Source organism: Coffea eugenioides, chromosome 3 (genome assembly GCF_003713205.1).
Source record: "Coffea eugenioides isolate CCC68of chromosome 3, Ceug_1.0, whole genome shotgun sequence".
NCBI classification, from domain to species: domain Eukaryota; kingdom Viridiplantae; phylum Streptophyta; class Magnoliopsida; order Gentianales; family Rubiaceae; genus Coffea; species Coffea eugenioides.
The window spans coordinates 36871232-36888639 of NC_040037.1; the positions used below are offsets into that span (position 1 = coordinate 36871232).

At 37.5% G+C, this 17408-nt stretch overlaps 1 protein-coding gene across 1 annotated transcript in view; it reads left to right on the forward strand.

The window, feature by feature from the left end:
- Positions 1 to 17408, forward strand: part of LOC113766520 — a 45383-nt gene that overhangs the window by 4999 nt on the left and 22976 nt on the right. The window lies entirely within an intron of this gene.

Sequence of the window (17408 nt, forward strand, 5' to 3'; positions counted from 1 at the left end):
GTACATGAATTCCATTCATCAAATGTTTAGCTTGTAATTGCCCAAGCTTGTCCACTGAAACCAGCTGGGATGACAAGAGCTCCATGCTTTCATTTCCTCTGAGCTAAATTCAGCAGCAATGTTTGTGAGAACCCGTAACTTTTCCATTTTCTAGGTTTTATTATCTTTCTAGGTTTTCTTATCTTCAATGGCTTGTTTTCTGCACTTTCTGTATCCGAAAATTTTTCTAGATAATTTTATGAGTAAATATAGTTTTTAGATGATTTTTCTAGTATCGAATAGTTTTTGAGAAATTAAGAGCGTATACCGGACGTGGGACCCACTAGTGCGAAAAGATCGAAAAAATTCGGCCAACTAGGTTAAGTTTCAGATACTGGGTTTAATTTACCGGGTGTTAAGAGATAATTAGAGGAAGCTATTTGGATTGATGTGAGAGGGAACAAAGTGATAGACTTGCATTAAATAAGTGACAAGTGTCACCATTTGATTGGAGGAACTTGTAAGACCACTATTCATTTTCTTACCATTGATCAAATAAATCAAAAATTCACCAAAAATTCCTCATTTTTGTCTTCCTCTTGGCCGAACCTCTTCCTACAAGAAAAGAAAGAAAAGCTTCCAAGTTTCTTGCTCCAATCTTGCCCAATCTCACAAACTAACCGTTTCATCTTGAATTCCTTCCATAAAACCTCTTCAATTAGTGTTAGTGAGTTGATTTGTGGAGTTATTTGGAAAGCTAAAAGGACCTATTGCTCTCTCTCTCTTGTTTCTAAGGTGAGTTGTGAAGAACCACCCTCCTCCCTTAATTGATGCTTAAATCATGATTAGTGGTAGTATGAGATGCAATATTATGGATTATTTCTTGATTTGTGGTTGAAGTGATGAAGTTTTATTATTTTTGGGGATTTTTCTATTTTAATATAAGCATGGTTGTGTGGCTATCTATGATGATTGGAAATGGTATATAATGATTCTAGAAGGTGGAAAAAGGGGACAATTGCAATCAATTTCTGTTTTGGAAGAAATTTCAGAAAATTAGGTTTTGTGAAGGAACATTCTGCCTGAATTTTTAGCTCCTAGTTAGAGGCCGAATTGGCCTTGACTTAAAACATGAAAGTTGTAGGTAATGACATTTTAGAGGTTTCTACAAAATTTCAGGTCAATCGGAGTAGCTTAGAGTGAGAAAAGTCGAAATTACTATTGCTGTTCTGGTTTTACCCGAATGTAAGAATTGCGCCTGTAATTGGTTGTTTTGGCTGGAATTTCTTCCGAATTGGTTGTTGAGGCCTTCTGATGAAATTTATCCCTGTTTCTTATCTTTCATCTGGTTTTGGAATTTCTGGATTTGGACTTGGAGAGCCTGAGTTATGATGTTTCCGCTAGAATGCGTTCTGTGAATCTGTTTTTGTGATTCTGGTATGGTATCTTGCATTTTTGACCTGGTTACACTCGAAACTGGGTTGAGTGACCTTCTGTAATGTTGTAGCCCTATCTCTTAGCTTCAAAATGGTGGGTTTTGTACCTTCATCCGATAATCGTAGTGCCTTTGGTACCATTACCGTAAAATGAGGACAAAAACTGTTTTTTTTCAGGGCTAAAGCTAAATCATTTCCGGATTTTTCTGGTTTTCTCTATTGTTTGTGTATGCTTAGGGAACCCTGTTTTGGTAGTATGTAGAATTGGTTTATGACTTGTAATCGAGTCTTATTGTGTTTATTTGAATAGTTTAGGGCTTGACTTTCATATCCGGTCATTTCCTAACTAAATTTTGTACTTGAATGCCATTAAGCCTAGTGAATGGCTTTTGGGAATGAGATTATTTTTGTACGAGATGTTGGGACTGATTTGAGGAAATAATGAAGCCATGATGGCTGGAAATTAGGTAAACACAAGGGATATGATGCCGAAATTTTACTTGAAGGCTAGTTTGATTTACTTGTGATTTGAGCGAAGGACTTTTGGGTTGTTTGAACCTAGGTCTTCATTTTACCTTTTCGTTTCCAAAAATTCATGTTTTACACCCTTGCTTTAATCATTATTTGGCAAGGCATACGACTGGTAGTCGAGCCTCACATGTGCATTCTGTATACTCGATTTTGAAAGTGGAACCTTCAATTGTTTTCTTTGGATTATCTTAGGGTTTCTTGGTGATTAAAGCTCTTTTTTGGGAGGTATCTGTACTGACCCCGGTGAGTGTTCCACTACCTGCTACCCGTTATGTGAAATATCTGAATATCTGAATACTTGATTTATGACTGTTTGAGCCAAATACTGTTTTGATAAAAGGGAGGCGAGGGTGTACTTTATCACACTCGTTCTCTGGTCTGTTTATATGCCAATTTTGAACGCGTATCTGAATCTGCTATCTGTATCTGTATCTGTTATCTGTATCTGGATTTGTATCTGTTCTGACGTCGTTTGGAAGCTTGTGTCCAACGACCTTTCTGTGACCTCTGAGCTCAACACCTGTGGCCAGTTACTCGAGTCGGGCCGGCAAGGGCCTGGTCGATTAGATAACGAACCACGGTAGTCTGTTTTGGGATCTTTGGGTATTGAGACCCTTGATTCCGGGTATACTCGAGTATTACCATTTCTGATCTGATTGGATTTCGGGCCCGGTGGGGTATGTGAGGTGGAAGGAATCGAAGAAAGTGGAGTCTACGGTATTGGTTACTCCTTTAGCGTTGACGGAGTGTCAACTATTATTTCGATCAAGCTTCGATGATGCTAATGGGAATTTGGCTCCTGAGAGCCACCTGTATCCTTCTGATTTGAATCATTGGTTCATTTACTTTACATCTGGCATGTGTACCTGATTTGTTAAATGTGAAATGCCATGATTTTACTGCTATATGTCTGGTACCTCATTGAGCGCAAGCTCACCCCTTTCTGTTTCTTTTTGTTTTCCTTACAGGAAAATAAATACTTTTGGACTGGATTTGACAATTGGCTGCCAAATTGAGCTAGTTGAACATATCTTTTGTATAGCTCATGTATTGAAACCCTAGATGTACTTTTGGGACCGTTTTTCTTTTGATTTGGCAAACCAGACATGTATCCACTTTTGAATACTTTTGTATGCCACTTTGGCTTGTAAATGCTAAGTTTCAAGATGTGAATGTTTGCTTGATATTTGGTTGGGTTCTGACGGGTCGGTTACTATTCATAGCCGACTTCGGTTTCATTTTTTTATTTTAACATTTTGATTTGTTTACCCGCGTTGGTAAGCTCCGGAATGTATTAGCTCGTTCTATACCGAACCGTTAGTCCTGACGAGAGCTGGGCAGGCAGTTCGCTAACCCCTTTGGTTCGCCTTAGGGGAAGGTGGGGCTGTCACAATGTTTCCATAGATGTAACATATAACTCACCAGTTTGCTTAGGGTATTTGTATAGTAATTATGCAATTTCAAGTTTGGCAGCTAAACCCAAGAATGCACTTTATCTAGCTATTCTTTTGCCAAGTCAAGAAAAAACCAAGAAATGGGATTTTTGTTGCGGAGCATGTTAGCCATGGTAACTGCTTTCCTTGCAATTTTAATGCCAATTTCTATCATAGCTGGTAAAAGAAAAAGTCTACAATATCAAACCTAGGAAAAACACTATTAACAGTCCCAATTAACTAGATCCATACAAATCTTATACTGTCTTAGATTCGTAGACCACATTATCCTGTGTGATGTGACCAGCAAAATCTTGATCAATGCTGAATTGCCTAGAGGAAATCAGCAAAAAACGAAGAAAATGGAGTCCAGGAAGCTCACATTTGCAGAAAAATGGCCACTAGGCATGTTAACAATGGGATTTGCTCTAGGTGCGTGTTAGCCATAGTGACTGCTGTCCTGAAATATGTTGATTTCCATCATAGTTAGAAAAAATGGTAGAAAAAAGTCTATTTTGGTTTTTAGTTTACAATATCAAAGCTGGGAAAAACAGTAGAAACAGTCCAACTAGATTCATACAAATCCAATACTATCTATGTGAGAACCCGAAATTTATTTTCATATTGCCTTTTATTTTTAACCTACTTGCTGTGACGACCCCACCTCTCCCTAGGGCGTACCCCAGGGTTTAGCGGACCGCCTGCCCAACTCTCCCCAGGACTCATTCACTCACTTCAAGAAAATAAGTTACAACTTTGAAAGTAAAAGAAACAACAGTTGTAAGTCCCAAAGACAACCAAGAGGGGGGGTGAATTGGGTTGATTAAAATCTTAACCAAATTTATGCACTTTTTCTTTAATAAAAATTTACCTTCTTTTCTAGTAAAGATCAACCAAGTAGATTAGAAGACAATAGCAATATTGATCAGAAAAACAAGTATATATAAGCAATGAGAATCTTATTAAACAAAAAGTAAAATAGGAAATCAAACCGATTGTCTACCAAGCTTTCCTCAAACTTGAAGACCAATCACAAGGTTGAGCAACTTCTCTTTGATGAAATATGATCAACTAGATGTACAATGGAGGGAGCACTTCCTCCTTGCCCTAAGCCTCACTTAGTCAAGCTAAGAAGTTTTACAAACACTCAGATAACCCTCAACAAAGCTACACTAATGAAACTTTCAACCACAAGAGAAAAGCTCACCAGAAGTTCACACCACTTAGAGAACAAATCTTACTTTGGAGACTATTTTCTAGCTAAAATATCTCTAGAGATCTTGTAGACCAAGTGTGCAAAAGTCCTTACTTCGTTCAGAACAGTTTGTTTTTAAAGGGGAACAGAAATGGGCTTCATTAAAGCTTCCAACGGATAGAAGGCAGATGAAGAGTCAGCTAGCCGTTGGGGCTTTCGGACGTCCGACGATCAAATTATCGTCCGAACCAATCATCCGAAAAACAGCCAAATTGAAGTTCGGACGTCCGATGGAATTTTATCGTCCGAGCTTCAGTGTCCGAACGTCGTCCAGAAAGTTATCAAATCTTCGAGGAATTTTTAGGACGTCCGATGATATTGATGTTCGTCCGAAACATGCGTCCGATCCTTCAGGACGTCCGATGCTTCCTTGCGAGCGTCCGACAGTGTCTTGGCAGAGAGTCATCAAAGCTTTGTGGAATTTTTAGGACGTCCGACACGATCGATGTGCGTCCGACAGAAACTCCTTCCTGATGTTCTTCATCCCTTCGGACGTCCGACAGATTCCTTTCGGCCGTCCGACATGAGTGTCCTGTTTTTGCTCACGACATATTCGTACCTGATTCTTTGATAGGCAACAACATTTGTTCCATCAGGCCTGATCAAAGTGTTCACTTTCTTGGTCTGTATAAACATTTCAACGAACTTTTGTGATCATCAAAACCAAGAATAACAACAGTTCCCAAGCTTAGAAAGTACATTTATACTCATTTCTATCTCAAACATTCATACATTTCCAAATATAACAAAAGATCCAAGTTCCAGCTAACTTCCAACCCAAATCAAGCACTAGCATGAGTACAATTCACAAAAATAAAAAAAAACTAGACGACGCTAGCTTGTACCAGCCTCACGCCTACGCTTGTACCCCCTGTAAGCAAAACAAAACTAATAGAGTGAGCCAAAACTTAGTGAGGTTCCAAAACATCATGCAGACCCAAGTAGCAAGTTGACCACTATGTAAAACTTGAAATATCAAAGTAGCGAGCATAATAGTTCATAAAAGAGGGCAATAACAATTCAAATAGTAAATCATTAGATATCCAACATTTTTAGGCAAAAGGATACAGTAGTTCTTGCAAGTCAACTCCGCCATAGCTTCACCAAGTAGTAGTTGACACTCCATCAACTTTCAAGTAGAGTAACCAGTCCAGTAGATCACCACTTAACTCCAATCTCCATCCACCAATCAACCCCCTACTAGGCCATAACTCCAAAATAACAGTGGTGGTAATATTCGAGTATATCCAAAAGATTACACAATAAACAATAAATGATAAACAATAAACAGTGCATATGGCTCGCCAGTCTCCTCGGCCAAGCCCTTACTAGCTCAATTCAACTGACTAACCAATAGGGTTAGGATCCCAGGCAGTATTCAAGTCATGCACATATATATATCAAACCATTTGTAACCAATACACAGTAATAAGTCACATTAGGGTAAGTGCGATAAAGTACACCCTTGCCCTATCAAACAAAGTGATTCATTCAAGTAATAAGTTCAAACATACATTTGGAAACACTCACCAATGAGTTATTGCTTTCCAAAACCAAGCTCAGGTTCAACTCTCTGGCTGGAGTCCAAATTTGCGATAAAATACCATTTAACAATTTACAATCAACTAGGGTTTCAAAATATGGGAGTTTCGCTTAAAGAAAATCAAGTAAATGAAACTCATTTAAGTAGTATTCATTTTACTTATCAAATCCTAGAAAAATTCATGCTCGCTCTTTTGGTTTCGATAAAGAATCGATTAAAACATTTAAGTTCGCAACTTGGTATAAGAGACGAGAAAATCTTGTTTAAAATGGTCGCTACTTTGTCTTTGAAAAATATATACTTTTGGCAAAATTTTAGCTTATAAGTCACTCACAAGGTCAATTTAAGCATCCCTACATAACTAAGTCCCAAATCGCTCACAAGTCACACACTTATTTCCGTATTCACTCACTTATCCCATGAAAGAAAACCGACTGCATTTCCTTTGTGTTACCAATTTTTCCAGCCATTCAAGGCTTCAGTTTCTTTCCAAATCAGCCCCAAATCAACACTACAAGTAAGAATATAAAGATAGCTCTTAATCTAGTCCATAAACCATCCAATTGTAACTCATTTCTAGCAATAATCATCACAATACCAAAGCTGGAATTTTGAAACCCTAAGCTGGAAATTTGCAATTAAAGCTGGAAAATTCTATTTTGAAGCTAAAAATTCACACTAAAGCTAGAAATCTTCATATTAACACTCTCAAGTCTATATCAAAACTACATACTATCATTTCATGGCTGAGAAATACAAACCAAAGCTGGAAAATTTCACCAACTTCACAAATCCATGATATCGTCTATAAAACTTCCATATTCAAGTCATCTATCCAATAAAATGCAAGATAAGAGAGATAAGAAGAGTTTTTTAGCTTAATACCTTCAAACCTCAAGGAAAAACACAAAACCAAGGCTGCCTATGCAAGATCACTCCACCCCAAGCTTCCTTGTCACCTTGTTGCAAGTTTGTTCGGTTTATTTTTGTGATTTCAACTAACACAAGACAAGAATCAAGATGGAAATTGAATCTCTCTCTCTCTCTCTTTTTCTCTCTCCAAGTTTCATCCAACACAAGAGAAAAATGAAGAAAAATGGGCAAAGAAGAAAGATAAGAAGAAAGAATACTCATTTGGTCAAAGCTATCTTGGATTGCCAACGCTTGGCAACCAAGTTTTCCTTTTTTTTTTTTTTTGCTTTTCCTCTTGCTTTTGGTCAACAATTTCGGCTGACTTAAGGGTTAATTTAGGGAGGATTAAGTGAAATAAAACAAGGAGATTAGGATAAGAAAGTATTGGTCAAGTGGTGTACTCAATCGGTAACAAACGGTGCATGTCGGTTCAAGCCTATTTTCCTTAACTCCCTTGTACTTTTGTTTTAACTTATGATTCACTAACTTATCATTAGCACTTCTAATCACACACTTCCTCTTACCTAATACTCACTCTTATCCACCAAATTTAATACACATACCTCACCAAGTGATCACACGACCAAAGTGCACAAAAACCCTAATTTACTCTAACTATAAAAGTAAAAGTAAAACTCTTGATTCTATTATTTATTATAACTATTGAGGGAGTAAATTTAGTAGTAAAAGGAATTATAAATTAACTTGTTCAAAATAAGATGGGATTATAAGAAAATATAAACAATTTTTCAAGTCGTCACACTTGCCCTAAATTCTTAGTTGATTTAATGGTTGAGTTATGCTTTTTGTAGTGCATGTTGAGTCATGATTTTATCCTTTTGCCTTAATTAACTTGGTGCATGTTGAGTTTTGTAGAGTATTATACTAGTGTGATCAACTAGTGAACTGTGTTCAATAAATTTGGTGGACAAGAAGGAGTTTTGTGCAAGAGGAATTAGGTGACTAAAGGTGTTAAGAGTTAATTGGAGGAGTCTAGATATTTTGGTGATTAGAGACAAAAAGATAGACATTAACCATGTTTCGCCAAGTATCAATCATCTAGGGACTCCCTTTATCGAGATTAACTTTGTATTTATCTAAGTTTAGTTTCCATTTTACCACAAAATAGCCTTTATTTTCTCCTTGTCTTGGCCGACCATTAGAGAGAGAAAGGGAGAGGAAAAATCACAACTTCAAGTCTTGATTTCTTGTTTGATTAGTGAGAAAACAAGAGTGAAAACCTAATCTACTCCGTAGATCTTTGAGGCAAGTGCGGAAGGAAGCTTTTGGTGAAGTTCTTGGAGAAAGGAAGCTCTTGATTTGCTTTCCATCCTAGGGTTTTGAGGGAATTTGCTAGGAAACTTCTCTTTCTTCTCTTAGCTTTAAGTTTATGCGATAGATGAGGTTATAGAGGTTAAATGAAGGACTTGTATGGAGGATTTCAAGATTATGTTGCAATTTCCAACTTTGGTGCAAAAAATATGTAGCCTAATTTAGACCTTCATATATATGTGGAATTTTGATAGATTCTCTGCCAAAAATATGTCTCATATACTTCATGACCTATTAGCATGATTGATCGTGTATTTGCCTTGAAAATCGGGCTGAAAAGTCGAGGTTTAATTAGAGGAACTTGGAGTCGTCACAATCTCAGAATCCTAGACCGCATTAACCTCTGCCACATGAACAATAAAATCTTGACAGATACATTGCATAGCTACATACTTATAAAATATATAAATAAATAATAAATGAAAAAAATAAATTGCATAGCTACTTGATTGGAATCTACTAAGCATTTAGAATCAATCCCAACAAACTCACTTGCCCTCGTGCATCAGTCGTATAAGTACTTCTAGATCTTCATGCATGCCGGAGCCAATTAACATTCAAAAGGACAAATCCTATGATTGTCAATTTGTAAAATGCCATATAATTTTTACAGTTACGTGTGCATAATTCGTGTTATTACGATTATAAAAAAAAGAAATAAATAATTCAATCTTCCATGTTCACTATTTGGATAAGGAATAACTCAATTTGTTATTCTGAACTTTTATCCTTTGCTTCAATTCCATTCATCGAATGTTTAGCTTGTACATGTCCATGCTCATCTTCTGAAACCAGCTAGGACAACAAGAGCATCTTTTTTTAGCCAAATTCAACAACAATAATTTGTGAGCCAATTTACAATTTCAACAGACTAGGATTCCCAGTTTGTTTATCTTTCAAATTGTACTTGAACCTTTCCATGCATCTTCTAGTTTGATTCTATTTACAAAGAACCTTGTTGCTTTTAATTTTGTTGTTAATTAATCAGGGATTAAGATAGTAAAATAATTCCTTGCAGGTGGTTTGGTCCAGCTTTTGAGTTTACTACTAAGATGGGTGTTCCGATTATCTCAGTTTGTTCTACTAGGAAGCCTTCCTGCCATCAGATTCCTTCTGGAACTGATTGCAAAAAAACCAAAGAGCTGGTCATGGGTCAACATGGAAAGGCCATGATAATATTTAACAACTTGTTCTTCACCCACTTTTTGAACAAATTTGTACATAGTATGTGACGACCCCACTTCCCCCTAGGGCGTACCCATGGATTTGGCGGATCGCTTGCCCAACTCTCACCAGGACTCATCACATTCACTATAATAAATTCTCAAAATAACTGTTCAAACCTCCATATGAGCACTGGAGTTCTACAATTCAACCAATAATTCAAACTTAATTACAAACCAAAAGTGAAATGTAAGATACAACATTAAATATCCAAAATACATTCTATCTATCAAAAGTACAAGTATAAGAGGGTTATACACACTAGTTCACACTTATTTGCTCCGGACCTCTACTCTTGTAAGGAAAACAAACTAAAGGAATGAGTTAAAAGCTCAATGAGGTTCCCAAACAAGCATTCAAGTAGTAAATCATGGACATATTATATTTAACAACAACCACTGAAGGAAAACATTTGCAACATTCAAGTAACAATAGCACATTCAATAAAAGGATACATGTTTACTTGGAACCATTCATTCAGTCAGTCATTCAGTCTCCATCAATTTCTTCCTTATAACTCCCGATATTTGAAAACACATTTGAAAGCAAAAACTCCTTCAGTAATCATTTCATTCAGTTAGTTATTTCATTCATTGCATTTTATTCACTGGCCAGTACTTTACCTGACTTCGTGGTCATACTCGAGTATACCAAAACAGTGGCCCAGGGTCACCAACCTACCCGACCGAGTTCGCTTTTGACTCGAATAGGCTAGCAACGAAGGGCAAGGGCCCAATTCAGCCAATGCGATAAAGTACACATGGCTTACATTCATGCCCAAGTAATATTCAATCATTTGATCATTGAAACTTCATATTCACTTAGGTCGAGTGCGATAAAGTACACACTCACCAATTGAAAATCCATTTAACAATCATTGGAAAGCATTTAACACTCAAACAATTATTCACAAACATTCAACATAGTCATTTATTGCACAAACATGCGAGGAACACTTACCACTTGATCACAATCGTTTCACTTCAACCCTGGTTCGTCCTTTTGGACAAGCTCAAATCCTGTGGTCATACAATGTATCAAGAATTTAACTATTTGAGGTCAATATAAATGACAAAATGTGAGTTTTGAAACGTCACTTAGAAAACAAAGAAATTTGCAGGTTTAACCCCCATAGAGCTTATCAAAAGTACAACATTTTCTTGTTCAAATGAAGGGGAACCTTTTGCATGATAAATCAATGTTTAAGGTTCATATGGAGCACAAGAGTATCGATTATAGGCAAACGTTTGAAGAAAACGAGGAAAAACCTTCGTAAAGCAGAGTTGGAAATTCCGATTAGAAAATGGTTTGGAGAAAACTCATTTCCTTCCATTTAAACCTCTTTATTTTGGCTCAAAATCAATATGCATATGGAAAGCAAGGTTTAACAAATGTCTTGAGCAAGAGTATGTGAAAATCACCACAAAATGTAAACTCAAGCTCTCCCTCGCTCAATCTACCAACCAAACAAACATTTTCTAGCATCTTGCCCCAAATTTCTCTATTTAAACCTCCAATTTTCAACCCTATTTCCATGACAAATACACACTAGATCATGGTTAACACCTCACAAGACATATGGTATAGATTCTCGGCAAAGAAATCCATCACAATTCCATGTATATATAACCCTTCAAGTAACTACATCAAGGCTGGAATTTTACCTCTCAAAGCTCGAAATTTGCATACCAAGACTAAAAATCACATATCAAAACTTAAAATTTCATATCAAAGCTAGAACATCTCTTATGAAAGCTAGAAATTCATGTCAAAATTAGAAAACCTCACATCAAATCTGGAAATTTCACCAAACCTAACAATACCATGAAATCTTCCATAAACATGTTTCCTTTAGCTTCAATCATGACATATCTTGCATAAATCTCAAGAAACAAGTAAAGAGAGATGTTTTCCAGAAAAATTTATCTCAAAACCCCAAGATGACAAGCAACTCAAGAGTTTTCTTCCTCCAAAACTCCACCAAAAGCTTCTCTTCAAGCTTACCTCAAGGTTGATCAGAGTGGATTTGTGACGCCCCACCTCTCCCTAGGGTATCAGCAGAACGCCTGCCCAACTCTCGTCAGGACTCATGCACTTGTTCAAGCGTAATATAGAGCCACAGAACAACCATCGGCTTAAGTAAAAAGTACTTAGAATATACAAGCCACAATTCTAAGGTTAACAATTATAATTACAATCCACCAACCAAGAGTAATAAAATTACAATTAAAGAGCCAACAAAAATTCATACAAAAGGTATACTAGCACCCACCAAGTCGCTAGTCTAGAACTTCCAATCCACCTCCAAAGCCTGTTAAGGAAAACAACTTAAAGGGGTGAGCGAACGCTCAGTGAGGCCAAAAAACAGACAAGCAAGCACGTAACACCAATCAATTAAATAATGATTTTAAAAGCACCTTTAAACATGACATTTAATTCAAGTGCACAAGAAGGATACAGGAGCTCTCAGGAGCTATTTCCACATCCCGATCAAGTTGAGCCATCTGGGGTTGACCCTCCACATCACGACCGTAGTGCTCAGCTTACCTCCTCCATCCAACTTATACCCACTCGGATTCGGAACCAAACACGCATGAGGTGGTGATACTATTAGAGTATGCCTAGCGAGATCTCAAAAGATCAACCTATAATATTTTCTAAGGTTCACCAAGCTCTTCGACCAAGCCCTTACTGACCCGAGTTACAAGGTTAGCCAATGGGTTGGGGTGCCCCCTAGAAGGATAAGTGGCCGATGAGACATCGTTCCAATCGACATAGAATTGTTTATGGCTCTGAGTCGGTATGAGAGGCACCTCCCACCCGAACAGGGTGTGGCACATGCTTCCGCTCAAAGAATCGATCATAGCACTGAGTCGGTATGAGAGGCACCTCCCACCTGAATAGGGTGTGGTACAAGTTTACGCTCGGTGCTCACGAGTTAAACATGTTCATGTACAAATACAGTCACATATATTCATTTAACGAGTATCATGTAATCAGGAGAGAGAGAGGACAAGGGCGATAAAGCACACCCTCGTCTTGGCAAGTTCACGTATCATGTATAGTATTTGTACACATATCATTTCAAACATATAAGCATTTAACATGCACTTGACACTCACCACAAGTCAAGGGCAAACACAATAGTGAAGCGGGAAGTCAAATGAGCTCTTCGGCATCCTCGTGACCACCTGAGACATGTACAATCATAATTACCTAGGTGCTCGACCAAGGTTTAAAAGAAAGACATTTTCTCGCTACCCATTCTCAAGGTCACAACCTCGAGTCAAGTTAAAGGAACTTTTCTCGGTAAAACGTTGAAATAATGCTCAAAGAGAGCTCGAAGGTCGTGTTTGATTCAAGTTGTGGTAAGTAATCTCAAATCCAAGAGAAAGTACCATTTTCACTCTCGGCACGAAAATCGAGAAAAAGGGTAGATGGTTTTCATCTCCCAAAACTTCAAATCTCATGTCCAAACTTTAGAAAATAAAAAACATTCATATTTTCCAAACTAATGGAGTCAAACTCATCCAAGACTGCACTCATTTTCATAGCAAATCTCAAAGCTAAGGTTCCAAGGTTCAAGTATAAAATTAGTGCAATTCACCAAGAATTACTCTAGTCAAAACGCTCGCTTTTTAGAATTCAAACTCCTGGAAATCGAGGCTATAAGAATAGGGGTTGAAGTCCCTAATTCAAGTACGAAGAGAAGTGCTATAAACCAAGGGAAGTTAGGCAACCAAGAAGATTAATAAAAAGGGGGTTAACCCTTTGGAAACTAAGATTCGAGATGAAAGTTTAAAGTTCAAAGAGACTTTGTATCTAATCGTGAAATTAAACTTAAAACAGTCCAACAATTGCAAAGGAAGGTGGAAAGTTATTAAAAGAATAATTTGAGTGAAAACAGAAAATTTCCAGCTTAAAGTGACACTAATTGGAAAAATCGTATCTCGAGTTTCCTAAGTCCAAAAATTGAAAACATTATACCGTTGGAAACTAGACTCAAAGCACTAAAACTTTCTAGAAGACACTTTTCTCAGACTCTAAGTCGAAGTCATTGAAATTTTAGCTCAAAGTCACTATTCTGGACATGACAGAGCAAAACAAGCTTGCAAATTCAGTAAAGTTTGGAAATTTAGCAAAATTTGCAGAAATCGAATCAGCCTTTGAAATTGATACCACAGTTAGAACTCCAAATGTAGTTTCAAATTCAATAAATGAACTCAATTCGGACCTTTCTACACCAAGATACAACAGTTCTAAGAAAACTGATTTTCAGGACCTGTTTTACGAAATTCCAATTCTGACGTATTGGACAGAGTTTCAAAATCTATTCAAAACTAGAGCTACACAACTCAAACTAGATTCAAAAGGCTACAATTCACTAGAAGGAACTGTCTTAAAATTCAATTTGCAAGATAGGCAAAATTGAGCTACAAGCTGCAGCTAAAACTGTTTCTCGGATGAAAGCAGTGAGGAATTTCAGTGATTTTTTCCGGTTCACTACAGCTCCTGGGAAACGATTTAGGAGGTGCATTTTATACCGATAGAAAACTCTCAATGTCTAGTTTCGGAAGCCACAAATAGCACTCGATTTCAATTCCCAGACAATAAGTTATGACAAAAAAGTGAACACTGGTTGGGGTTTCCTGATCAGAAAATTTCCAGAATTCATCCTCACTTTAACCCTACTTAAACACAATCAAATGGCAAGCTTTTTGGGAGATATTTCATACACATAACCACCAACATGTATCATGCATTAGTGCACCAAAATAACATCAAAATTCAAAATTAACATAAAGGTTTCAATAAGACAAATATCGGACAGCATGCACTTTCATTCCTCTAGCTTTCTTTCCAACTTTTCCAACTCAAACTACACCATATCTCATCAAAGCAAGTAACAAACAAGCAAATAAATACACAAAATCCTCAAGGTCTCTACCTATCAAGCCACCTCAAGTCTACTACCTAATGTCAAGGTTCTTGTGAACCCATCAACAACCCAACAACTAAACTAACTAGACTATCTTACTACTAAGATTTGAGAGGAAAAGTTGAGGGTTATTGGATGGTTAAATCACCAAGTTTCTTCCTTGATTAAGTCCTCTTCCAAGCTTGTGTGAAGACCCAAGACAAGAACCAAATTTGGAGAGCTTTTGTGGAGCAAAATGGAAGACAAAAGCTGAAATTTTTGAGGGGAAATGAGGTATGGGAGGTTCGGCCAAGGAGTAGAGAAGAAGGAAGAGTTTTGGTTGGTAGGTGGTGATGTGATTTTGTGTAAGAAGGATTGACACAAAGGTGTCTTGGTGCACAAAAGTCAACAAGCGATTAGTGAGCAATTAGTGCTCCTAATTGAGTTTAACTTAACTCACTTACATCTAATCCCTCAATTAACTTTTCTTAGTCTACTATTGATCATTCTTAATTCTCTAAGATTAATACACTCTCGGACAGAATTTACCTCGAAAAAGTGCATTCACTATTTCTCGCCAAACGAGCCGCAGAAAAATTAAATTCACTAACGAAACGTTTTAAAATATAAAAGAGACATGGTTCCATGCAAATGGATTTAAAGTGGGTGAAATAAATTATTCAGAGCATACGAGTGAATAAATAATTAAATAAGCCAATAAAATGAAATAAAGGTGAGAAAACTAAAAATTCGGGTCCGCACATCCTTCCCCCCTTAAAGGAATTTCGTTCTCGAAATTCATTCCTTGATTTGGAAACAACTCAGGATATTTCTTCTGGATCTCCTCTTCTACTTCTCATGTCGCTTCCTCCATTCCATGATTTCTCCATAAAATCTTCTCTAGAAGGATTTGCTTGCGTGTTCACTCTAACAAGATGGATCTCACAGTAATATTCCCAAAATTTACCCTTTGTGGCTCAAGACGTGGATTCCAAACTCTAACTTCTTCTAGCATGTGCCATTCTCTCACCATTAACTAGCCACTTGCACCTTACGGCTTAGGGTACCTCACTACTACATTAGCCTTTTCAGGGTGGTAGTTAAGCGTACAGTCATAATCTTCCAAAAATTCCACCCATCTACGTTGCCTCAAATTCAACTCTTTCTGGGAGAACAAATACTTAAGACTCTTGTGATCCGTGAAAACCTCGAAAGTCACTCCATTTAAATAATGTCTCCACTTTTCAAGGCAAACCCTACTGCCGCTAACTTCAAGTCATGGGTCGGATAATTCTGCTAATGAGGTTTCAACTTACGGGAGGCATACGCAATCACTTTTCCATTTTGCATCAATACATATCCTAAACCATCATTTGAAGCATCTGTACAAACCACAAAACCATCTCCTCCACTCAGTAAGGCTAACACAAGTGCCTCAGTTAAGCACTTTTTCAATTCTTGAAATCCGTTCTCGCATTTAGAATCCCAAATAAACTTACCATGCTTCTTAGTCAACTCAGTTAAGGGTTTTGCAGTTTTAGAAAAGTCAACTCAGTTAATGGTTTTGCAGTTTTAGAAAAGTTTTGGTAAACCGACGGTAATATCCGGCTAACCCTAAGAAACTCTGAACTTCGGTAGGGTTTTCTGGTCATTTCCATTTAGAAACAGTTTCAACTTTAGTTAGATCTACAATAATCCCTTCCTTAGAGATTATGTGACTTAAAAAGCCTACTTCTTCCAACCAAAACTCGTATTTATTGAATTTGGCAAAAGTTGGCGCTCTCTCAGGGTTTGTAAAACTATTCTCAGGTGCCGTTCATGATCTTATTACAAGTCTAAAGGTGTGGGGCAATAAATTAAATATACAAATAAGCCGTAAAATCAATTAAAGCAAAGTAAAATATTTTTTTTATCACAAAAGATCATAATAATTACGCCAAGTGAGGATAACTTCATCAAATCATTTCAAAAAAAAAGGGAGGCAAACAAAATCATAGGAAAACGTGCTAAGTAGCAAATGTACAAAACACCAAAAGAATTTTATCCCCTGTACAAAAGATTACAACCTCTAAAAGTGCCAGTCTAAACTAGGGTAAAATTACAACCCCTATCTCTTGGGTAGAGTCAGATCCATCCCCACCCGTAAAGCTTCCACTATTTGGATCCCTCTTACAGCCATTAGTGTTAACCACTCCCTCTGGCACTCGACTGCTTTGCAGTGGACCTAGCAAGCTGCTGAGAACTTCCTCCTCCCTTTGCAGCTCTAGGGCAAGTCGAAACCTGATGCTCGGCACTACCGCAAATTAGACATTTTTTTGTTTTCTCCAGCACTCGACCTCAGTATGGTTAAACTTGCCACAGTATCCACAAGTTACGTGAGGAGTCACGGCCTGACCAGTTTGAGAATTCTCTTTTTGCTGACCTCGCCCACTATGATTTCCTTTTGACGGGGCTCCCCTTGATGGAGTTCCCTCGGATTTTTCGGGCATCCTCACTCCTCCAGCCCCTCTTCCCATTTTAAGGGGTTGGGTAGATTTCTCGGATTGTCCAGGGGTATCGCTTGGTTTACACCTCTTTCTAGCATGAAAAACTTTAGATTAAAACTTAGCATTTTCTACCCTCTGTGCCTTATCCAAGGCATCCATAAAAGTGGTGATCTGGGCAGCTGCTAGACATTCTTGAATTTCTACATTTAACCCCTGAATAAACCTCCTTATCCTTTTCCGCTCCGTGACCACAAGCTCAGGGGCAAATTTGAAAAGTTTAGTGAACCGCTCCTTATATTCGGCCACACTTAGTAACCCTTGCTTCACTATAATAAAGTTGTCAACCCTCTTTTCTTGTA